Source organism: Gigantopelta aegis, chromosome 5, assembly GCF_016097555.1.
Source record: "Gigantopelta aegis isolate Gae_Host chromosome 5, Gae_host_genome, whole genome shotgun sequence".
NCBI classification, from domain to species: domain Eukaryota; kingdom Metazoa; phylum Mollusca; class Gastropoda; order Neomphalida; family Peltospiridae; genus Gigantopelta; species Gigantopelta aegis.
This window is the reverse complement of record NC_054703.1, coordinates 23,146,698-23,173,450: the sequence shown is the minus strand read 5'-3', so window position 1 is coordinate 23,173,450 and position 26,753 is coordinate 23,146,698. Positions and strand designations below refer to the sequence as shown.

Below are 26,753 nucleotides of genomic sequence, written 5' to 3'. Positions count from 1 at the left end.
CCTCAAATTCGGGAGAATAATTATACACACATTCGTGCAAAATGATACCTTTTTAACTATGTGCTTGCATCATTCTACCCTCAAAATCAATCTGATTAAAATTAGCTCTACTGGTCTACCAGTGGAGCTAATTTTAATTCAAAATTAGATGTAATCCATGTAATTATAGGTAGTGATTCGTTTGCAACCACATAGGGCCCAATAGTTGCTTGGTAGTAATGCTAATATGTGCCGAGACGGAGTTTATAGGGAGTGGAATCGTCCTACCTTGGAAAATATATTGAGAGAGAAAAAAGAAAATTTGCTTGAGCAGAGAGGGGTTTGAACCCCGAAGCCCTCCCCCGGGCCTGCACACCCGCCTAACCCCTGCACCACGGTAAAGAACAGCACTCACATAGACACAGTCATGGGCGTCATTTGCAGGACAAATTGAAAAATTAAGGTCATTGTGGCTGTCTGAGAACATTAGAGTAAATTAAGGTCATTGTGGTGTGGGGGGGGGGGGGGGGCATCAGATATTCTGTACCCCCCACTGCTAAAAGTGGGGAGGGGACATGTCCCCCCCCCGTCCCCCACCAAATGACGCCCATGGACACAGTAAACAACAAGAATAAAACATGTTTCAATACCAGGGCCGTATCCTGATCAAAATGGGGGGGGGGGGGCGCACTACTTTTTATAAACAAATGAAACACAATACAAATCAAACCCTGAGATGGGTATGCTATTTTCTGGATTAAATATAATAATAATAATAATAATAATAATAAGTGAGATTCTTAGGGGGCAACTCTCGAGGATACGGCCCTGAATACTGACCTGTTCTGGTCTCCGAAACGAAGAAAATGTATATGGCTAGTAGGTAACGCATGCGCATACACCAGTTGATTACTGTCCCTTTCACACGGTTAATTGGATAACTGAACAATCATTGCTAATTACAGGTAAACCAGGCGCGGGAGCAGAAATTTTAGCAGATCTAGACAGGTCAGGTCATGTCAGGTCATGTCAGGTCAGATCATAGGTTTTAACGTGCACATTCAGAACAAGCCTCTCTGCTCTGTAATGGGCGCAGGTAGACTTTCGCGGTCCCTCCGTCCAGGATAGGAAAAGGTTTGAGGTGGGTGGTTGAGGGGGTTGCTCGCGCTGGCATGTGCAAGGGAGCACGTGCAGCCTGACCAGGGTCGGTAGCTGGCGAGGGTTGGTTTTGGTGCAACTGAATTTGCAAGTGTCCCGTAAGATTAAAGCCAAATAGAAAATGTTGCGTAATTTCTTGAAGGTAATTTTGACGCCAATCTAATTAAAATTAGCTCCACTATTACATGTGGATCTAAAGACAGCCATTTGGAGCTCATGTCCACCAATCAAAACCTTACTTGCAGAATCCTGCCAGTGATTTAAAAATAATTTGAAAACATTCCGAATTATCCTGAGGGTATACGACATGTTTCGTGTGAATTACGAATGCCTTAAAACATGTTTTATTTTATAAAATAAATAATTTGTAATGTAAAACTGAAGACTGATTTAGGTGTTGTTGTTTTTTATATAAATAAATAAATAATTTTTAATTTAAAATTAAAGACTGATAACCCACCCCGTACGTATTGGTATGGTTCGCTGTACTGCGACCACTAAAATAGACTCGCCCGATATTTTTAGAATTTGTATGCTCCCAAATAACGTTATAAAAGGCGAAGTGTGATTGGTCAATATTTAAATTATTATTTACAGACGAAATGTTACCTGGACATTGGGGACTACGCAGTGTTGTTAGTTTTAAATCACTGGCAGGATTCTGCAAGTAAGGTTTTGATTGGTGGACATGAGCTCCAACTGGCTGGTGTTAGATCCACATGTAATAGTGGAGCTAATTTTAATTAGATTGTTTTGACGCATAATTTAGAATGGTTCATCAAAATTGAAAATGAAGCTAATTGGTTGATTTGATCTAGACTGTTGCGAGCGAAATTTATAACGGGTTCGAAACGGGAAGGAAGGAAATGTTTTATTTAACGACGCTCTCATCACATTTTATTTACGGTTATATGACGTCAGACATATGGATAAGGACCATACAGATATTGAGAGAGGAAACCCGCTGTCGCCACTTCATGGGCTACTCTTTTCGATTAGGAGCAAGAGATCTTTTATATGCACCATCCCATAGACAGGATAACACATACCACGACCTTTGATATACCAGTCGTGGTGCACTGACTGGAGCGAGAAATAGTCCAATGGGTCCACCAACGGGGATGGATCCCAGACCGACCGCGCATCAAGCGAACGCTTTACCAGTGGGCTACGCCCCGCCTGGTTCGAAAAAAGCTCCACTGGAAAATGTATTGATTTTTGTTTAATGATGATTATGTTGTTGCTGATGATGATGATTATAATGATGGTGATGATGATGATTGTTATGTTGATGGGGATGATGATTTTGATGGTGATGATGATTATTATTATTATATTATTATTTTTACGATGATTATGATGGTATTGATTATGATGATGATGATGATGATGATGATGATGATGATTGTTCTGGAGGTGGTAATTCCATACGTCTAATTACGGCTCCAGCATACTGCCATACGCCTGCAACTCGGCTGTTCCAAAATAGACACGCGTTTCGTGTTTAATCAGTTCTACTTGCCCCGTGTGCGTCGATATTCTTTTATATGTGCTGGTCAACAGAGATTTCATCAGTGTGCTAATAACATTGATTTATTCACTACGTTCACAAAAAACAAATCCATTACAAGAATTCTCCTTTTACGACAGTATCGTGAGTTGATATTCAGTATTGGAATACAAACTGGATATTATAAGCTTAGTCTGCTTTTATTAGTGACGTACGAAGGGGTAGGGTGGGGTGGGGTTTGGGTGGTGTGGGGATGGGGATGCAATGGGGGTGGAGCAAGAGCTTCCCATTTGAGAATTGTAAGATTGGTTTTACCATACTGAGTATGTGTGCGTGCGTCCGTGTGTCTGTGTACTCTCTGTGTGTGTGTGTGTGTGTGTGTGCGCGCGCGCGCGGGTGTGTAAGTGTGTGTGTGTGTGTGTGTGTGTCTAAACATACACAGACAGACAGACAGACGGGCAGAAAAACAGCAGCTTTTAAATCATAGCTCTTCTTAACAAAATTATATATCAACAGGACAGTTTACATATACGGGGCGGGACGTAACCCAATGGTAAAGCGCTCGCTTGATGCGAGGTCGGTCTGGGATCGATCCCCGTAGGCGGGCCTATTGGGCTATTTCTCGTTCCAGACAGTGCACCACAACTGGTATATCAAAGGCCGTGGTATGTGCTTTCCTCTCTGTGGGAAAGTACATATAAAAGATCTCTTGCTACTAATTGTATAATGTAGCGGGTTTCCTATCTAACATTACATGTCAAAATTACCCGATTTTTGATATTCAATAGCCGATGATTAATAAATCAAGGTGTTCTAGTGGTGTCGTTAAACAAAACAAACTTTATCTTTCTAAATTTGAGAATAATGTCAGTTTGATTTGATGTAAGAAGAAAAGTAAAAACGTTTTAAAAATAACACAAAAAAACCCCACAACCCCCCCCCCCCCCCCCCCACACACACACACACAAAACACTCCACTATTTTTGTGCGCAATTTAAAACTCAATCGGTATAGAAATGCATAAAACATATAGTACATACCATTGTAAGAAAACGACGTTCATTGCTGGGATGGACTACAGGTGACCAGCCTATTAAAGTACTAGTCAAGAAGAAACGAGACTTAACGTTGGTATCAGTGATTACTGGGTTTCAAATTTCAATAGGGGATACCCGTGACTTATTGCAAGTTAATAACTTAATCATGCATCAGGGGCGACTCGTAGCCCAGTGGTAAAGCAGAACTGAACAGAACAGAACAGAACAGAACAGAACAGAACTTTATTACGCTCAGGCCGTCACACAACGGCACATGAGGAACATGATATATAAACTGTAGTAATAAGATAGGGTTTACAGGAGACAATAGTACAATAGTATTAATACAAATACAAAACAGCAATAAATACAATAGTATAATACAAATGGAATAAAGTAATGTAATGTCACATTATTGTAATTACTACCAAAAGAAATGTTTCTGCTAGATAGAAATATTTTGGTATGTCGCTATGGAATTGAAAAGTTTGTTTTGTTTAACGACACCACTAGAGCACATTGATTTATTCATCATCGGCTATTGGATGTTAATATATCAATGTGCTCTAGTGGTGTCTTTAAACAAAACAACTTTTACATTTAACATTTAATAATCCAAGTTTCCTTGTACATACTACGGCCTTTGTTACACCAGTCGTGGAGCACTGGCTGGAACGAGAAATAGCCCAATGGGTCCACCGACGAGGATCGATCCTAGACCGACCGCGCACCAAGCGAACGCTTTACCACTGGGCTACGTCCGGCCTTTAATATACCAGTCGTTTTCTTTGAACAAGAAATAACTCAATGGGTTCACCAACGGGGATCGATCCTAAACTGACCGCGTATCAGGCGAACGTTTTAGCACTGGGCTATGCCACGCCTTCCTGTAATTAAAGGGAGAGTTACGGTTGACCGGGCACCAAGCGAACGCTTTACCACTGTTACGGTTGACTTACGAGCAATATATTCGCCATGTTCCACCTATTATTGATACTCTGGTCTGTAATAGAATTCCGGCTACGTATCTGTAAATCATAAACAAATTAACTTCGTTCAATTTTTACTTACGCCAGCTGTTTATAAAATGTTTGTGAGCGTTAGCTGACGACAAATGAACACAGTTTATATTCACTGTATTGTAATCCTCGCCAAACTGCTGCTTTTTTTTTGGGGGGGGGGGGGGGGGGGGGGGGGGTCCCCTATGTCATTTGTTAAGTGACTTTTGAATTTAAATTCTTAATTTAGCCCGACAGTGGGTGAATTTAGGTGAAGTATAGAATTACTCGGGTTGACGTCAATAGGTAATAAAAATAAATCTGCTGTTGAAGAGATCATTAGTGTGAGACATAACTGCAGGCCCGTAGAAACAACATCTGAAGGGGGCGGGGGGAGGCGTGGGGGTGTGTTATATCCCGGGGTCACAATCCTGGTGAGGGGGTACACTCTGTAGTGGGGTGGGGGAGGGGTGGCACAAGTCATATATTTACCTTTATTTATATACGGAAGGACAAAAAAAAAAAAACCCAAACCGACCGCGCACCAAGCGAACGCTTTACCACTGTTACGGTTGACTTACTATATGACCAAAAGAAAAAGTTTACTTTGCCCTAAAAAGTAGTTTATTCAACCAGCAATATATTCGCCATGTTCCACCTATTATCGGGCTACTCTTTTCGATTAGCAGCAAGGGATCTTTTATATGCACCATCTCACAGACAGGGTAGTACATACCACGGCCTTTGATATACCAGTCGTGGTGCACTGGCTGAAACGAGAAATAGCCTAATGGGCCCTCCGACAGGGATCGATCCCAGACCGACCGCGCATCGAGCGAGCGCTTTACCATTGGACTACGTCCCGCCCCTAACTGCCTTTGAGGGCGAGTCCAGTGAGGGTGCTCGATCTTACAACTCATCGCTCCTCGGGTGGGTGCGTGGGTAATGAAAAGTACTACATTGTATCCCTACTTCATCATCACCTAAGTTGTCGTTGTGCATAAAGTAAAAATTCTTAAATGTTTACGCAGGCGTGTGTACTGGTGGTGATGATGGGGTGGGGTGGGGTGGGGTGGGGTGGGGAGTTTGTGGGTGGGATGGAGGGTCCGGGTCCAGGTCGATAATAATCAGTGTTCTAGTAGTGTCGTTAAACAAAAAATCGAACTTCATTTGCGTCAGTCTGCATTATTGGTCGGCGACGTGTTACAAAGTTTATGGAAACCATGCTTTACTGAATCCGAACTTTGCCGAAATGTTCCGAATGTAGTGTAGCGGTTGTTGTTAAATAAACATCCCTTTTGTTTCCATGCTCGCTTGGCACGGCGACAAAACAGTGCTAGCTCATTATTGATGCGTGTATCTAGTCGGCTTACAAACAACATTAATATTTTAGCTTCCATGGCCTGATTAACACGCGAGTTACCGAGAAATTGTGTTTTGTCTCGTGAAAGATTAAGTCTATATACATGTATATATGCTTGACAGTTAGTCATTACAGACACGACGAGGTTTTTTTTTTTTTTTTTTTTTTTTTTTTTTTTTGGGGGGGGGGGGGGTGTTGGTTGTTGGGGTTGTTGTTGTTGTTTTGAGATGGGAAAGTGTAGAGTTTGTTTTGTTTTAACGTCACCACTAGAGCACATCGATTTATTCATCATCCTGATCCTGAATTTTATTAACGTGCCTCTTTACTGTTATGGTTTTGGACACGCCCCTCGCTTGTCACAGCTCTGTTCATCATCGGCTATTGAATTTGTTTGTTTGATTGTTTGTTTTGTTTAACGACACAACTAGAGCATATTGATTTATTAATCATGGGCTATTGGATGTCAAACATTTGGTAATACTGACAGTTTTAAAGACGATACCAGCTACATTTTTTCATTAGTAGCAAGCGATCGTTTATATGCATAATCTCACAGACGTGATAGCACATACCACGGCCTTTGATATACCAGTCGTGGCGCACTGGCTTGAATGAGAAGTTACACTGACGGGGATCGATCCTAAACCGACCGCGCATCGTCCCGCCACTTAAAGAAAGAAAGAAATGTTTGTTTTCACAACACCTGGGCACATCTGAAACAACGACTGTTTGGGAAAGAAAGAAAGAAATGTTTGTTTTCACAACACCTGGGCACATCTGAAACAACGACTGTTTGGGAAAGAAAGAAAGAAATGTTTGTTTTCACAACACCTGGGCACATCTGAAACAACGACTGTTTGGGAAAGAAAGAAAGAAATGTTTTATTTAACGACGCACTCAACACATTTTATTTACGGTTATATGGCGTCAGACATATGGTTAAGGACCACACAGATTTTGAGAGGAAACCCGCTGTCGTCACTACATGGGCTACTCTTTCCGATTAGCAGCAAGGGATCTTTTATTTGCGCTTCCCACAGGCAGAATAGCACAAACCATGGCCTTTGTTGAACCAGTTATGGATCACTGGTCGGTGCAAGTGGTTTACACCTACCCATTGAGCCTTGCGGAGCACTCACTCAGGGTTTGGAGTCGGTATCTGGATTAAAAATCCCATGCCTCGACTTGGATCCGAACCCAGTACTTTCCAGCCTGTAGACCGATGGCCTAACCACGACGCCACCGAGGCCGGTCAACGACTGTTTGGTGTCTGACCAATATTGATTGTTTTGACACATGGTCAAAAGGCATAGAGAAAACGTAAGGAACGGTTATTTAAAGGAATGCTCGCGCAAGGCTTTTGAATTGGTATGCATATTCAACGATATATAATGCACATTATTGCTTAATATCAGCAAGTATATTATTACATTTAATTCATAAAGTTAAAAACGAGAGAGAGAGAGAGAGAGAGAGAGAGAGAGAGAGAGAGAGAGAGAGAGAGAGAGAGAGAGAGAGAGAGAGAGAGAGACGAGGCGGGAAGGGAGTGAATGAGAGAGAGAGAGAGAGAGAGAGGAGAGAAATGGGGGGGGGGGAGGAAAGCGACAACCCAGGACACTTTTAAACTACAGCTATTTGGTGTCTAACATTATTTAAACACTTGGGGGACAGACAGACAGACAGAGACAGAGAGAGGGGGGGGGGAAGAGAGAGAGAGAGAGAGAGAGAGAGAGAGAGAGAGAGAGATGGGAGAGAGAGGGGAGAGGGATGAGAGAGAGGGGGGAGAGGCACCGAGAAGAGGCCGGGGGGGGGGGGGGAGTGAAAGGAAAGGATTCTTTAACGACATCTCAGCACATTTTAAACTACGTCTATATGGTGTTTACGACATACACGACAGCATGACAATTACTTGTATTGATTTTGTAATCGTGTTAGTGAAATCGTATTTATACTGTAAAAGGTATATATGCATGCATTGATTTTCTCTTCCCTTTGTGGCGTCTGCAAAATATGGCCTACACTAAAGCTACGTAAGCATACATCGTGTGTATTGCCACATTACCATACGTCATTAAATTTTATTTCCACACTTGAAAGGGTGGTTTTCAAACGAAATATCTTTGCAACAAGGATAGAACTAGAAACTAGAACTAAATAAGAAGCATTTTTTCCGTTGCGACTAATGGTGCGATTGTTTATACGATGGATTATATTATTTAAAAAAAAAAAAACATAGGCGTACGGGCTCCCATTTTTTGTAGAGGGGGGGGGGGGGGTATTTTTCCCGAATAAAACGTAAATTCCCGAATCTAGATAACAACATATTATATTCATATCAGCATTACTACCAAACAGCTATATATACATTGTACGCGAATCACTACACATTTGTACATGGATTACAACTAATTTAGAGGGTTGAATGATGCAAAAAAATGGTAAAAGGTCTCAGGTTAGCACAATTTGTCCGAATATCTGTATAATTTTTGCCCGAATTTTGAGGTTTGCTCCAGCACTAGGGGAGCAGTTGCCCCCCAACCCTGCCCCCCCCCTCCCCCCAGACCGCCGTCTCGTACACTTATGTTAAAAATGGGGTGTGAGGCAACACCGCAAATCGCAAGACTGCATATAATGAACACCTATATTAAGACGATTTGATCGCGTTGTGGAAAAACACACTCTCTAATAAAGAAGCCACACTATTATGTGATTGCCTCGTCCAGAAATAGCCGATTGCGTAGCAACCGATAAAATCACAATGTTATCTTGTAACAATTTTTGTGCTGGGATTTCATTCATCCATTCATTCTTTTAATTAATTAACTAATTCATTCATTCATTCTAGTACCCACACACACGCACACAAATACACACACATAGACACACACATATATACGCACATAGATACACACACACAGACACACACATACACACACATATATATATATATACACACACAGTGTTTTCCCTAGCTTGTTATAGCATGGTGCAGCACCATGCCTCAATAGTCTAGCACCATCTTGCCTTAATCATTGCCATGCTGCCCTGAGATTAAACCAGCCTTTTTCACTAATTAATTCTAAAATTGCCTTTATAAAACTCCCAAAAAGGTATTATTAATTAATAAAATATGACATGTTATATCTTTTGCCATTCATTTATTAAAGCAAGCACATGAATTACATTAATGTTTATTTCAATTAATTTTTGTGTATTTTTAATGAAAAACAAGTGCCCCGAAATTGTTGAAAATGCCCCAAAAGTGTTTGGTCTACCATGCTTTGCCAGATTTCTAGGGAAATCACTACACATATATACACACACATACGCATACACACACACGTACGCATACATACAGTCACACACACACACACACACACACACACACACACAGGCGTACACACACGCACAGACACGCGCGCGCGCACACACACACACACAAAACAAGATAAAACAAAAACGCTTTTAAGTTCACCTTGCTCTTCCTCCCTAGAATAAATCTTGGATCCGCCACTGAGACATTTCAGCTATTCCAAAAAAGCAGTAACTGTTACCCATAACTAAAAGCAATCCACAGACCGGAACTCCCGGGGTATTTGTATTTCTGTGGCCTTGCTTTCTATCGATTCTTTATTATGTTCGAGAATATCGCTTATTGAAATGAGTTCCAGTTGATATAAACAAAGCCGAGTGTTGCTATACGATATACAAACGATCTACAAAAGGTGACCATTGCTGGTCGTAAACAACAATAAATTATACATCGAGATACCGGTTTGTATTGAGCATAGACAAGTTAACAATGGTTGAGAAATATGCGGTTTTAGCAAAATCGATATGATAGAAAAGGTCCAGACGGGTTTTTTAAAATATATATTGAATGTTAAAAGAAGTACACCTCATTATATGTTATGTCAAGAACTTGGTAGACAGCCTATATCAGGTATAATAAGAGAGCGAATTGTAATGTATTGGGCTAAACTTGTATCTGATAAACAACATAAAATTTCAGTAATTATGTATAATTTACTTTTATCAAAAAAACATGACTAAAATATATTAAAAACCTCTTTCGAGGATTTAGGACAACTATTTATGGTTATCTCAATCTGTTCCTAATATAAACTGGCTTAAATCGATTATCAAACACAGAATATCTTATCAAATTGTTCAAAATTGGCACGCTTTAGTATCTAATTCCCCCAAATCTCTCTTTTATCGCATTATTAAATATAATATTAAAGGGACATTCCTGAGTTTGCTGCAATTTTTAACATGTTATCGGCTAACAGAGACTTTTAACGATTGTAATTACATATCAAATATATTTGTCTGCATAAAATATTATTGGCTGTGTTTTTGATCGTTCTAATATTTGTACTACCCGGTCTACCGGTAGGTTAATTTTCATTTTATTTCCTAAAATATTTTTTGTTCGTACATACGAAAATATTTGTAGACAAAATCCAGTTTGGGCTTCTTACAAATATTAAGTCGACCAGAAACACACTGATATTCTAAACAGGAAAATATGTTTAATAGGTAAGTTTAATCGTAGAAATATTTGATTAGTCGGAAACATCTTACAATGCAGCAAACTCAGGAATGTCCCTTTAATTTAGGCGACTATCTATACCTATTATAAAACTGAGATTAGGTAACCATCAACTCCCCGCTGAAAAGGGAGTCGGGAAAATAGACCATGAGAAAAAGGAAATGTACCCTTTGTAACCAAAATGAGTTAGGTGATGAATATTATTATCTTTTAATCTGTCCATTTTTGTCGATACTCGTAAGAAATATATTAAGTCAATTTTTTTTTGTTCAGGCCAAATACCTAAAAGTTCAGTTCACCGGCCTCGGTGGCGTCGTGGTTAGCCATCGGTCTACAGGCTGGTAGGTAGTGGGTTCGGATCCCAGTTGAGGCGTGGGATTTTTAATCCAGATACCCGACTCCAAACCATGAGCGAGTGCTCCGCAAGGCTCAATGGGTAGGTGTAAACCACTTGCACCGACCAGTGATCCATAACTGGTTCAACAAAGGCCATGGTTTGTGCTATCCTGCCTGTGGGAAGCGCAAATAAAAGATCCCTTGCTGCCTGTCGTAAAAGAGTAGCCTATGTGGCGACAGCGGGTTTCCTCTCAAAATCTGTGTTGTCCGTAACCATATGTCTGACGCCATATAACCGTAAATAAAATGTGTTGAGTGCGTCGTTAAATAAAACATTTCTTTCTTTCTTTCCTAAAAGTTCACGAACTGTTTAATAGAAAAAGTCTGCCAGTATTAAGATATCTATCTCAGTTTGTAAGAATCATTTTCAAAACAACTTAAAATTTAAAAACCATGTTGCAGGGAACTACCATATCCCTCGAGTGTTATATTATTATTTTGTTTCTATGTCTGACAAATAGTTTCTTCATCATGTCATGTAATATGACCAATGAAATAATAAAGTGTTTGGGTTGTTTGGTTTGTTATAAGGGAGTGAGTTAAAGTTTTGTTTTGTTTAACAACACCACTAGAGCACATTGATTAACTAATCATCAGCTATTGAATGTCAAACATTTGTAATTATGACTCGTAGTCATCAGAGGAAAAGCGCTACATTTTTCCATTAGCAGCAAGGGATCTTTTATATGTACTTTCCCACAGATAGGAAAGCACATACCACGGCCTTTGATATACCAATTGTGGTACACTGGTTGGAACGAGAAAACCCCCAATCAGTTGATGGAATCTGCTGACCCTTGAAAATGGATACCAAGTTTGGTTAATCTACAAACACATAACATATTTGAATAAAGTTATAATATGGGGAAACAACGGGCTGTGACGTTGAAAAGTGTGTTTGTATTATATGTGTGTGTGCGTGAGTGTGTGTGTGTTATATATGTGTGTGTGCGTGAATGTGTGTGTGTTATATGTGTGTGTATATAGGGCCGTAGCTAGGATTTTTTGTTTGGGGGGGGGGGGGCAACTGAGTAGATAATAGTCTAAAACTTCTTAAACAGTCAAGAAGAGAATTTTCTTTAAGTTTCTATAATGCTTTCCGGATTTTTTTGTTTGTGTGTGTGTGTGGGGGGGGGGGGGGGGGGCAACTGCATAGAGGATATTTCATGTTTTTTGTCAAATATGATTTATATGTCATCGAGTGAAGTTTGCAATCATATCTTACGAGTCGCGCATGCGCGACAAGTGTGATACGACTGCAAACGTCACGACAGTAACGATAACACATCTACAGTGACGATAACACATTTTAGAGTGAAATAGTGAAATTTTCACTCTAAAATGTGTTATCGTCACTGAGTGACTAATAACACTTTTATTTCACTGATATTTTAAGATATTTAACTAAATGTTATGCAGTAAATACGTCGTAGTGTTTAAAACTTTAAGAGAATTTTACGATCCTTAATGGCCTACCATACTTACAGGATTTTATTCTATGGTGTCATTGTGACCTTTGACATACACAACCGTCATAAAATTGACTCTGTTTGACCATTACAGGTTATTTCATTGTAGTTAATGTTTTTGTTAATATGACGTCTGGTTTACAAAGAATCCACATTATTTTCGTTTCATTATTTACTGTTTTCTATTCATTCAACAAATTTGTCATAATATTGTGGTATAACAATGTTGCAAGTTCAACCAAGTGACCTATTGTTACGTAACGTTATCACCCAAATATACATAGCTAGCTAGCTCGATTGACCTCTAGCCCTCCCCCCTCCCTTTGTTTATATGTTGTAGGGGAGATACAGCATATAAACATAGGGGAGGGCCAGAGGTCACTCGAGCTAACAGCTAGCGTGTCGTTTCGTGTTAAATGTATTTTAAATATGCTTATACCGTTTGAATTGGCATGTTATATTACTGGAGTAGTCTATTGTCACGCAAATATACGAGGAACATATACCAAGTAGGTCAACCTTCACCTTCGTCTTTATGTTGATGCGATAAAAACATAAAAGAGGTACATACTCTAAATATTTCCTTGCTATTACTGAAAAAAATGTAGGCTAGTCAGGGGCGTAGGCTAGGGGTGTTCGGGGGATTCACCCGCTGAAGCAAATGGTCCGCTTTCAGAACTAAAATATACAGTTTTATACATATGGAGTTTCTGGTGGTGCAAAAACAAAATAGAAAAACGTCCACTTGGTTCATATTCGACCCCCCCCCCCCCCCCCCCCCCCCCCGCAGGTCCAGATCACGCTACGCCCCTGCTAGTGGGTTTCTTCTCTAAGACTATAATGTCAGAACTACCAAATATTTGACATCCAGTAGCCGATGATTAATAAATCAACGTGTTCTAGTGGTGTTGTTAAACAAAACTAACTTTAACCTTTTCGGATCCAGAAAATTCCATTATGGGGGACTCTACTGACATGTGGCCGAAAGCCACAAAAGGAATTTCTCGGATTCTCCAACGTTAAATAATGAAAATATAAAATAAACATATAACTGTGGCAAAATATTTGTGGGGGTAGCCCCCCCCCCCCCCCCCCCCCCCCCCCATCATATAATTAATATGTTCTGTCAGTATAGATCTACTGCATCGATTGACGTCACCCACCTGTTAACCTGGATGTGATGTGACGTCACTTGCTATTGTTTTGTTCTTGACCTTGATGCACTGAACCAATGAGGCACCGAGAGAAGGTGTTATTCCGGTTTCTTATACATTCTTTGGTGAGAACATCATTCGTTGTTTTTTCATAACACACACTATTAACACATATGTGTGTGATAACAATTTAAAGACATACGACTGGCTGCTCCTTTGTGATGGCCAGATCACCGTTCCACGAAGCGACCTTAGCGCTAAGATCTAGTTTATTGCATAACTACGTACTAAAATAAATATTTTGTTTTGTTTTGTTTAATGACACCACTAGACCACATTGAAAGGAAACCCGCTATATTTTTTTTATTAGTAACAAGGGATCTTTGATATACATCTTCGCACATACAGGACTTTGTTTAATGACATCACCAGAACACACTGATAAAATAATTATCGGGTTTTGGATGTCAAACATTTCATAATTCTGATATAGTCTCACTAGAGCACATTGATTAATTGGATCTCAAACATTTGATAATTCTGACACATGGTCTTTAGTTAAAATCTGTATTGTTTAACGATATCAGAAGAGCACACTGATTAACTGATCATAGACTACTGTATGTCCAGTATTTGTTAATTCTGAAACAGAAATTACATGACGTCATGCATTGAGAAAAAGCTAGAAGTACTGAAAGCTATAGGGACCAACTCGCTGAACAAGAGAAATGAACTTATATCCAAATGCCGACACCCACCCACATGGATTAACACAGCCACCTAAGCTAAGCCGAAAAATAATAGCCCGTACCCACTGCACCTGTTGTGTTGTGACGTCACTGCTTCATGATGTAACAACAGGGCAGTTACACGTTACCTGGTGATTGCTCATAATGTGAAACTTTAAGTTGTAACAAAAGGTGTAACGGTATATAGACAAAACCACATATATGTAGTTTTGTCTTTATTACATACCCTAAATTGGAATTTTTTTTCCAAATAATAATTTAGATATTGTAACACTGCTAGCTAATGACGGGGATTTCTACATTTCTAAAAGTGTGTTTGTATTATATATGTGTGTGTGCGTGAGTGTGTGTGTGTTATATATATATGTGTGTGTGTGTTATATGCGTGTATAAATAGAGGTTATTACCAGAGTGTTTTTCGGTATCGTCAATATCATATATTAGGAATACAAATTGTATTATGCGAACCTCTGGCGAGCATAATACATTATTTTCATTCCTAATATACGATATTGACGATACCGAAACACACGAGGGTAATAATCTCTTTATCATATAAGCTCAAGCTTAATACAACGTGTTTTTGTATACGCAACTTTAATTCCAGTCCGCCATTACTAGATATTCAAATGACGTAAGAATATGTGGCGCGGTGTATTTTTGAATGGAAATGACGTCAAACTCGAACGACGTACTTTTGGATGTCCTTACATCAAAATAAAGTTATGCCTAACGTTTTTTTGTTTTCTGAACGCTGGACAGCTTTCAGTGTCAAATTGCCATTTAAATGTTTTTATTTGATGACTATGAATGCATACGTCAATCATGGAGTGTCACCCAAGTACGTTTGCTTAAATGTCAATAAACCTAGTGCCGAGACCTCGACTAATTTACATCTAATTTGCAAAGTTATCAAATTCTTAAAGTATGTGATCCGAAAAATATCACATACTTTGATTGCACTGAAAATGTAAGATATTATATGATAAATATATATATATCACCTACCTTTTGTGAAAATTTCAAAAAAGTAGTAGAGTTTTAAATTATGCGGTTGGTATATTATCTGCCTTTAAGATCCCAACTATCACGCCATATCGTCTTGCAAACACGATATAACCAACTTCATAGCAACGGACATAATATTTATATCCATATATCTGCTGCAAACTCAGGAATGTCCCTTTAACTTTTTCGGGGGGGGGGGGGGGGGGGGGGGATGGGCATTGACATGTGGTCGAACGTTCTAGAAGGGATTCCTCGGATTCTCCAACGTTAAAAATAAAAATATAAAATAAAAATACAACTGTGGCAAAATCTAGGGGGTTATCCCCCACCCCCACCCCCGATTCGCCACTGCAGTGATTACATCAGAGGTAATTATAGACGTGAGTCATGGATATTGTGAAACAATTTTGTGTAGTTCTCGCTTGACTTCAAATGCATGGAGTTGGTATCTTGATTAAAATTAATATGTTCTGTCATCACCCACCCGTTAAACTGGATGTGCTGTTACGTCACTTGCTATTGTTTTGTTCTTGACCTTACTGCAGTGAACCAATGAGGCACCGAGAGAAGGTGTTATTCCGGTTTCTTATACACTCGTTGGTGAGAGCACCATATAATATATACTCACGGAAAAAAGTTCCTGTGCATCATTAAAATTTCAGTGAGACGTACATTTATAAAATTTTAAAATATTGTGTTTTACATAGATGTACTATTTATCTGTCAAAAGTACAGTAATCCCCCTCCTGTCTTCTGAACCTGAAATACGGTCTACACAATGCTTGGTGCGCCGTCGATGACGATATAACAGAACAACGTATTGGCGTCATGTCATGGTCGTACTTTGTGATCACCTATTCGGTTGCGTAAAGTTCTTCCACTGATTGGTCTTAACACAGGGATGTACTGGGATGTTAAACTTGTCATTTCCAAATGATTCCACATGTGTACCCGCTTGATATTGACGATTGGTTAACGTGACGTCACGTGTCGACTCACTAAACATGGAAAATCCCTAGTATTCCTAAACTGTCGATAACATCTCCGCAGACACTGCATAGTTTTCTGATGAACACCAAATGACTAGCAACATCGTTTGTGCCATTCTAATTGCAATCATGCCCATCTTTCGAAGAAGTTCATTTTCTTGGAGGCGTGACATCACACTGACGACGATCAGATGCCAACAAAAGTATTTTTCTGAGTGACCAGAATCCATACAATAGTTTTAGAGTCCAATGAAAAGAAAAATGACGTCAAAAAGGAGCACGTGACCAAGAATGCTAGTAATGCAACTTATGATCACAAAGCATGAATAGCTCGTGCAATTGACTGGGCACTGCTGGGATATGGAAGGATGTGGTTACACGTTTATTTACTGAATTTTTTATGACCAGATTTCAAGTAAATTATACTCTATATGCAATTATTTGGTGCACAGGAACTTTTTTCCGCGAGTATATATATATATATATATATATATATATATATATATATATATATATATATATATATATATATATATATATATATATATATATATATACATATACATAGATACATAAATACATACATAGATATATACATACATACATACATATACATACTGTTAACACATATGTGTGTGATAACAATTTCAAGACATACGACTGGCTGCTCCTTTGTGATGGCCAGAGCACCGTTCCACGAAGCGACCTTAGCGCTAAGATCTAGTTTATTGCATAGCTACGTACTAAAATAAATAGTTTGTTTTGTTTTGTTTAATGACACCACTAGACCACATTGTTTTTTTCAATAACTAGCTATTGGATGTCGAACATTTGGTAATTTCGACATATAGTCTTTGAAAGGAAAACCGCTATATTTTTTAATTAGTAACAAGGGATCTTTGATATACATCTTTCCACATACAGGACTTTGTTTAATGACATCACCAGGGCCCGTGCTTATAACACTTAGTCTAGACTTTAATAAAGTCCAGACTTTAAGGTAATGCTATTTGAATGGCGTTGCCATGACGTTAAAGTCTGGACTTTATTAAAGTCTAGACTTTAAGGTTTATAACCACGGGGCCTGAGCACGCTGATAAAATAATTATCGGCTTTTGGATTTCAAACATTTCATAATTCTGGCATAGCCTTAATAACATCACTAGAGTACATTGATTAATTAATCATCGCCTTTGGATATCAAACATTTTATAATTCTGACACATAGGTCTTTAGTTAAAATCTGTATTGGTTAATGATATCAGAGGAGCACACTGATTAGTTAATCAGAGACTACTGTATGTCCAGTATTGGTTAATTCTGAAACAGAAACTACATGCATTTTCTTTGTTTTTCTTCTCTTTTTTTTTTTTCTCTTTTTTTTTTAGCAGTAACGGATCTTTTATTTGAATTTTGCAACAGAGAAAGAAATGTTTTATTTAACGACGCACTCAACACATTTTATTTACAGTTATATGGCGTCAGACATATGGTTACGGACCACGCAGATTTTGAGAGGAAACCTGCTGTCGCCACTACATGGGCTACTCTTTCCGATTAGAAGCAAGGGATCTTTTATTTGCGCTTCCCACAGGCAGGATAGCACAAACCATGGCCTTTGTTGAACCACTTATGGATCACTGGTCGGTGCAAGTGGTTTACACCTACCCATTGAGCCTTGCGAAGCACTCACTCAGGGTTTGGAGTCGGTATCTGGATTAAAAATCCCATGCCTCTACTGGGATCCGAACCCAGTACCTACCAGCCTGTAGACCGATGGCCTAACCACGACGCCACCGAGGCCAGTTTTGCAACAGAGAGAACAGCATATAACACGACGTTCGATATACAGTTCGAGAGGCACATGTCGAAACCGAACAGACTTGTGCTTAATAAATGAATATCACGAATTGTTTTCTTTTTAATGGACATACATGTAATAATTAATATAATTTGACATATATATTGAAGGACGATTACCTGTGCATATAAAATATTCCTTACTACTACTGAAAAAAATGTAACGGGTTTCTTCTCTAGGACTGTAATATCAGAATTACCAAATGTTTGACATCCAATAGCCGATGATTCATAAATCAATGTGCTCTAGTGGTGTCGTTAAACAAAACTAACTTTAACTTTTTTGGATCAAGAAAATTCCATTTAGGGGGCCCGATTCTCCAACGTTGAAAATGAAAATATAACTTTGGCAAAGTCTGTCCCCCCACCCCCGATTCGCCACTGCAGTGATTACATCAGAGGTAATTATAGACGTGAGTCATGGACATTGCGAAACAATTTTGTGTAGTTCTCGCATGACTAGTATTTGTCAGTGACTAGATACGTATCGAGGTTTTTAAATGACATCTCAGTTCATTGCATGTCAATATAGATCTATTGCATTGATTGACGTCATCCCCCCCCATTAAACTGGATGTGCTGTGACGTCACTTGCTATTGTTTTGGTCTTGACCTTGAAGCACTGAACCAATGAGTCACCGAGAGATGGCGTTATTCAGGTTTCTTATACATTCGTTGGTGAGAACATCATTCGTTTTTTTGTTTTTTTGTAATACACACTGTTAACACATATGTGTGTGATAACAATTTAAAGACATGCGACTGGCTGCTCCTAGGTGATGACCAGAGCACCGTTCCACGAAGCAGAAAGGAAATGTTTTATTTAACGACGCACTGAACACATTTTATTTACGGTTATATGGCATCAGACATATGGTTAAGGACCACACAGATATTGAGGGAGGGAATCCCGCTGTCGCCACATCATGGGCTACTCTTTTCGATTAGCAGCAAGGGATCTTATATATGCACCATCCCATAGACAGGATAGCACATACCACGGCCTTTGATGTACCAGTCGTGGTGCAATGACTGGAGCGAGAAATAGCCCAATGGGACCACCGACGGGGATCGATCCCAAATCGACCGCGCATCAAGCGAGCGCTTTACCACTGGGCTACGTCTCGCCCCTAATCTCCAATTAAGGCTAGTTTTTGTTTAACGACATCACTATAAGACATTGGATTTTGGACGCCAAACATTTGATAATTGTAATACATAAGTCTTCAATTAAATAAGACTTGGTTTAAAGGGACATTCCTGAGTTTGTTACATTGTAAGATGTTTCCGACTAATACAATATTTCTACGAATAAACATACATATTAAATATATTTTAATATCAGTGTCTATATATTCAATGTGTTTCTGGTCGTCTTAATATTTCTAAGAAGCCCAAACTGGATTTGTCTTCAAATGATTTCGTACGTACGAAAAAACTATATTTTAGGGAATAAGATGAAATTTAACCTAGTACAAATATTAGAACGATCAGAAACACGTTTAATATACAACCACTAATATCTTATGCAGAAAAATATATTTGATACAACCGTTAAAAAGTCTCTGTTAATCAATAACATCTTAAAAAGTGCAGCAGACTCAGGAATGTCCCTTTAATAACATCACCAGAGCAAACTAATAAAATAATTATCGGCTTTTGGATGTCAAACATTTGATAATTCTGACATATATTTATTTCAATGTACATATTTCGCAAATAAGAGATTCATATATCTAAAAAAAACTATTATTATGACAGACCCAATACTTATAAATTCTGTCAATTATTTAATTCGAAAAAGCTATCAAGAAATTATGTATGTTCCTAAAAATATCTGTACAGCATAATTATAGACAGTACGTAATGCTTAACATCTAAAGTATACTCCTGCTTATAACACTGTTTTATTATTATACCTATTGTGTTTCCCTCCCAAACGATTTATAACGTAAATGCACCCGTAATAAGCGGTCACCTGTCTAACGCGGCCAGCGGCCACCCAAATCGGATCCCAAATCGCTAAAATACCTGTATTAAGCGGCCGCAGTAAATATTTACTATTATATAAAATTGATATTTAACAACAGCGATAAGGTGCAGCAAATAACCGATCTTCACACCTTCGGGCCGACATCCCTACTGTGTATCAGTTAAGAAAGTATGACTATGGAAAGCATCTAATTGCCTCTGGGCAGGCTACGATTGACATTTGTAGATTCACTATGACAATACACCGCATGTATATACAACTAGAAATTTAATAATTAAATCGAAAGAGAAAACAAACTTGTTGAGAACGGTTAATTTAATACATTCCAGTTGCAGTTTTTCCTGAATGTCAAAAGTTTATTTATAGTAAATTGTGCACACATCCATTAATTAGCAGTACAGACGCTAAAACAAGAAACAACAACATATGTTTTAAAGACTATATGTCGCAACCTGTAATCAGCGGCCACCTGTCTTAAGCGGTCATTTTTATCTACTCCCGTGTGTGACCGCTTTAGACAGTTTTGACTATATATATATATATATATCTTATAATTTTGACAAGCGTTTACTGCAGCTGTCTGTATTATATGTTTGTAAACCACCTCAATGCATCGCCGTGAGTTGAATAATGTTTTGTCTGTCTGTCTGTCAGTCTGTCTGACATAGTCTCCATTTAACGATTGTTTTATTTAATAACATAATTAGACAGGGCCCTAGGATTTTGATCAGGGTACGGCCCTGCTAGAGCACATTGATTAATTAATCATCGGCTTTGGATATCAAATATTTTATAATTCTGACACATGGTCCGTAGTTAAAATCTGTATTGTTTAACGACATCAGAAGAGCACGCTGATTAGTTGACCATAGACTACTGTATGTCCAGTATTGGTTAATTCTGAAACAGAAACTACATGCATTTTCTTCTTTTTATTTTGTTTTGTTTTGTTATGTTGAGTTTTTTGTGGGGTTTTTTTTTTTTGTGTTTTTTTTGTTGTGTTTTTTTTTGTTTTTTTGTTTTTTTTTTTAGCAATAAGGGATCTTTTATTTGCATTTTGCAACAGAGAGAACAGCATATAACACGACGTTCGATATACAGTTCGAGGGGCACATGTTGGAACTGGACAAACTTCCTATTTAATGAATGAATATCACGAATTGTTTTCTTTTTAATGGACATACATGTAATAATTAATATAATTTGACAGGATGATTATCTGTACATAATGCATTTTAAAATATTACACCCTCTCCTAATAAAAATAATGTACTCACTATCACTATTGTAACTGGTAAAGGGCCTTTAATAATAATGTATGGGGTTACGTGTATCGGGGGGGGGGGGGGGGGGGGGGGCTCCGTTGAAAACTTTCAGGACGTTTTCACGGGTACAATTATTTATATAAAGTAAACGCATCGCATTAGGTTATTCGTTCGTCGTTCGGTTTTATTTAGAGTGCTTTTCAGTTGAGAGGGGTACATTTTAATAAATATATTTGTAATAATAAGAATGGTTTTAAGAATGCTATTTATTTTACTTTTGAGGATACGCCATCTAAATTAAATACATTCCATTTTAGTATAATGTCAAAATTGTCCCTCTAAATTGAGTATTTTCTGTCCGACGCCCAGCCTTGTCAGAGACTCGGCGTGGGATGGACATGCCTGGACCTCTTTTGGATATAGCCTATAGGCACGCTAAAGTAAAGTAAAAGTAAAGTAAAAGTAAAAGTAAAAGTAAAAGTAAAAGTAAAAGTAAAGTAAAGTAAAGTAAAGTAAAGTAAAGTAAAGTAAAGTAAAGTAAAGTAAAGTAAAAGTAAAGTAAAGTAAATCAGTGGACCAGTAAAAAAGTAAAGTTACTAAGTAATTGCGAGTTTAGTAAAGTAAAGTAAGTAAAGTAAAGTAAAGTAAAGTAAAGTAAAGTAAAGTAAAGTTAAAGTAAATAAGTAAAGTAAATAAAGTATAGTAAAGTAAAGTAAGTATTAAAGTAGTAATACAAGTAAATATGGACCATGTAAAAACGTCCGGTTACTAAGGAATTGCGATTACTGACGTTCTGGTTTTTTTTGTATAATTATTATACAGATATGCATATATGAAGATTATTATTATTTTTTTTTTTTTTTTGCTGCACACAAAACGACCACTTTCTCTTGCGCCAAGAACGTTTTGTAGCCTTGGGTATTAAAGCGCGTATTCTTATTGAAATAATAAACGAAAGTGACAAGTTTCACCCATTGTTGAAATGTCAACCGCCATTATGGAAGGTCCTAAGCGGGTCTATACTTGCACTATTTGATGTATATACACGCGTGTGACACACACACACACACACACACACCCAACACACACACTTTGACACCTTCCTACGCCCGTGACTGTACACATATAGCTGCTAATCCAACAATTCAAATACAATTCTCGTCTCATACACGAATATGGATCAAATAAACGAAAGTGATATACAAAAAAAGAAAAGAAAAAAAAGGCGAAATAAAGCACCTAACGATGATCTTTATAATACAGACCGTGGTTATTTAAAATTATAACTACAATATCAACACAAAATATTTAAATGCGAAAAAAAAAACATATATATCACCTACCTTTCGTGAAAATTCCAAAAACAGGGGGTAGAGTTTTAAACTGTGCGGTTGGTATATTATCTCCCTTTAAGATCCCAACTATCACGCCATATCGTCCTGCGAACACGGTATAACCGACTTCATAGCAACGGACATAATATTTATATCCGTATGGTCGGGGTATTGGAAAAAACGACTGTAGCAGTTTATTGACGGAGCTATAATCTTTGTGACGGGGGATTGAAGTGGCCGGTGAATAAAGTACATAATGACCCGAATGCAAGTTATGAAAAGGCCTGGCACAGCCGGACTGAGCGCCTCGATTGTAATCCCACACAATTCTCGAATAAGTGAAACCGTTAATCGCTGATCCGAACTAACTTCGCTGATTACACATTATAATAGTGATTTGGCTATCGGACTTTTATTAAGGCCGTTCCACAGGCAGGTGCGTGTGCACGGGTCCTGCGACGAGGGTTTCGTGGGTCGAAGCCCAACCCCATCGGCTATCGGACTTTTTTTTTTATTAAGGCCGTTCTCTGGGCAGGTGCGTGTGAAGGGGAGGGTTTCGGAGGGTAAAAAACCCAACCCCTTCGGCTATCGGACTTTTATTGAGGCCGTTCTCCAGGCAGACAGGGGGACGGGGGGGGGGGGGGGTTTCGGGGAACAAAACCCAACCCATTCGGCTATCGGACTTTTATTAAGGCCATTCTCCAGGCAGACGGGAGGGTTCGGGATTCAAAACCCAACCCATTCAGCTATCGGACTTTCATCAAGGCCGTTCTCCAGGCAGGTGCGTGTACAGGGGAGTGTTTCGGGGGTCGAAGCCCAACATCTCCATATTCAAGTAAATTTCCAGTTTTTTTGTTTCTCATTATATTTTTCGGAGAAGCATGACTCGATCTCCTCCTCACCCCCCCCCCCCCCCTTATAAATTTCGGTCGCCACAGTCTAGACCCCAGGCATAGGCGTAGGAAGGGGGGGGGGGGGTGAGGGGTGGGGGTGTAAGATGATTTAGGTTTCTCCTCTAAGACTATGTCTAAATTACCAAATGTTTGACATCCAATAGCCGATGATTAATAAAAGAAAGAAAGAAATGTTTTATTTAACGACGCACTCAACACATTTTATTTACGGTTATATGGCGTCAGACATATGGTTAAGGACCACACAGATTTTGAGAGGAAACCCGCTGTCGCCACTACATGAGCTACTCTTCCGATTAGCAGCAAGGGATCTTTTATTTGCGCTTCCTACAGGCAGGATAGCACAAACCATAGCCTTTGTTGAACCAATTATGGATCACTGGTCGGTGCAAGTGGTTTACATCTACCCAATGAGCCGTGTGGAGCACTCACTCAGGGTTTGGAGTCGGTATCTGGATTAAAAATCCCATGCCTCGACTGGGATCCGAACCCAGTACCTACCAGCTTGTAGCCCGATGGCCTAACCACGACGCCACCGAGGCCGGTCCCGATGATTAATAATTCAGTGTGCTCCAGTGGTGTCGTTAAACAAACATTCCTTTCTTATTACTTAATTTAAGGAAAGTGGAGAAGTATTTATGACTGGAATACATTAGTACGTATTTTACTGAATTTGTTTTAATTCTATAGCAGAGGCGGATGGGGGGGGGGCAGGGTCCGCCGCCCTCCCCTTAAATTTTGTGACAGTTATAATTTTATTATATATTAAATTTTTTTTTTTTTCCGATCCCCTCCAAACCTCCCCCAAAGTTCCATTGGCATTCCACCTCATGTCATTGCCCTCCCCAACCCCCACCCCGCCTAAATAGATTTTCTGGATCCGCCACTGTATAGTTTTTATTAGTGCCACACATATAATTCAATTTATGGCCATTTTATCGGACACCTTGTGGTTCTATTGACATAAAATGATTAAACACCCGAGGACATAGCTAAAAGCACTCGTATACGCACGAATTTGTGAGATAGGCTTACAAAGATTACAACTTAAAGACTATAAGTAAATACCGCCCAATTTAACTCTTGTATAAACAGTTGGTTTTACTTCCTTGTTTTAGACAAAACTCTTACGAAATCAGATGTTGTGTCCAAACAAGCCACGTGTTTTACTCCCATGTAACCTATTAGTATGACACTACCGGTTGTGTGATTGTGCTGCCAATCATTCTGTCTGTCTTTCATTTTATGTATACATGTGTGTGTGTGTGTATGTGTGTGTGTGTTTGTGTGTGTGTGTGTGTGTGTGTGTGTGTGTGTGTTTGTGTGTGTGTATCTGTCTGTCTACATATATATCTTAATTTAGTATCTATGTATCTATCGTAATCTAGTATCTATCTATTTATATGTCTGCCTGCCTATCTATTTTAATTACGTATCTATCTATATATCTATCTAGTCTATCTATATATATCTATCTATCTATCTTAATATAATATATATTTATTTTAATTAAGTATGTATCTTTTTATCTATGTATCTATCTCCAATGTGCATCTATCTATGTATCTATATATCTAGGGAAAATTCATCTTATCTATCTGCCTGTCTGTCTATCTATATATCATATATGGCGGCGTCGGTGGTGTAGTGGTTAAGCCATCGGTCTTAAGGTTTATAGGTACTGGGTTCGCATCCATGTACAGGCTCGCACCAAGAGCGGGTTTTGATAATAGATATAAAGCAATGAAAGTCATATGATATTTATGTATGTGGTGTGCGTGCGTGTGTTTAGCTATTTACGTGATTATATCCACTTGAGGTTCAATCACGCAGTCCTGGGCATACACCCCAGTTATTAGAACTGTCTGTCCAGGTACAGGCTACTAGTTATTTCTAAAAAAAAAATTAGATGCTTAAAATTTAATTTACGTAAAAAAATATTTTAAAATACTCGACGTTTTGTCAGTGTAAAACTAACATCACCAGGAGAATAAACACATCATTTCTCCGTCAGTGGGCCCATTGGGCTATTTCTCGCTCCAGCCAGTGCACCACGACTGGTACACCAAAGGCCGTGGTATGTGCTATCCTGTGTATGGGATGGTACATATAAAACATCCTTTGCTGCTAATCGAAAAGAGTAGCTCATGAAGTGGCGACAGCGGGTTTTCTCTCTCAATATCTGTGTGGTCCTTAATCATATGTCCGACGCCATATAACCGTAAATAAAATGTGTTGAGTGCGTCGTTAAATAAAACATTTCCTACATAATTTCTAATAATCTCACGGGTCTTACACCTGCCAGTCGCGCTGTCAAAACTCGCTCTTGGGGGATAAGTTCAGCCAGACATTTGTCGCTAACGTTTGCCAGACTAGTTTTTATGCTACACATTAAAGTTAATGACCACTTCGGGAACCAGTCAAACTAGATTGCAAACGTTAGCACCACTCGCTGTCGCTGAACACGAACCAGGCAATGCGATTTAATCATTAGGTTACCCAGATCGTGACTATACCACCAAGGCGGATCCAAGTGGGGGTGGGGTGGGAGTGGGTTTTAGGGGTGTTAACAAATATATAAATTGCTTTTGTTTTTATAAAAATAAAGGAGAGAAAAACAGAAGAAAAAAAAACGTTTTTGTGTGCCATTAATAGTCAAATTTTAGTCAAAAAATGCTTAGACATCGTTGTGGTATATAACATTTAAGAATATCAACGAAAAGTACATGTTAAATATTGTTGATAGGTGTTATAGACTTCTTTTGTTGGGTTTTTTTTTACTTTGTTTATATATATATATATATATATATATATATATATATATATATATATATATATATATACCACAGCTCCATACACTGCTTTCGTGGTTTCACCACAGCGTTTGTTTCTGTCAAATGTTTCATTTAACGACGCACTCAACACATTTTATTTACGGTTATATGGCGTCGGACATATGGTTAAGGACCACACAGATATTGAGGAAGGAAACCCGCTATTGCCACTTCATGGGCTACTCTTT

General features: G+C 38.7%; 1 protein-coding gene across 5 annotated transcripts in view; it reads right to left on the bottom strand.

The window, feature by feature from the left end:
• LOC121373428 (calpain-5-like) overlaps positions 1-23,124 on the bottom strand; it is a 57,297-nt gene extending 34,173 nt beyond the window's left edge. For 2 of the 5 annotated variants that reach the window (XM_041500072.1, XM_041500078.1), the window contains exon 1: positions 22,827-23,124. The gene's annotated coding sequence lies outside the window, so the exon portion shown is untranslated. Of the gene's footprint in view, positions 1-15,376; positions 15,472-22,826 lie in introns of those variants that run through there. The other 3 variants (XM_041500077.1, XM_041500079.1, XM_041500075.1) reach the window with 3 other exon arrangements.
• Between the last annotated feature and the right edge of the window lie 3,629 nt (positions 23,125-26,753).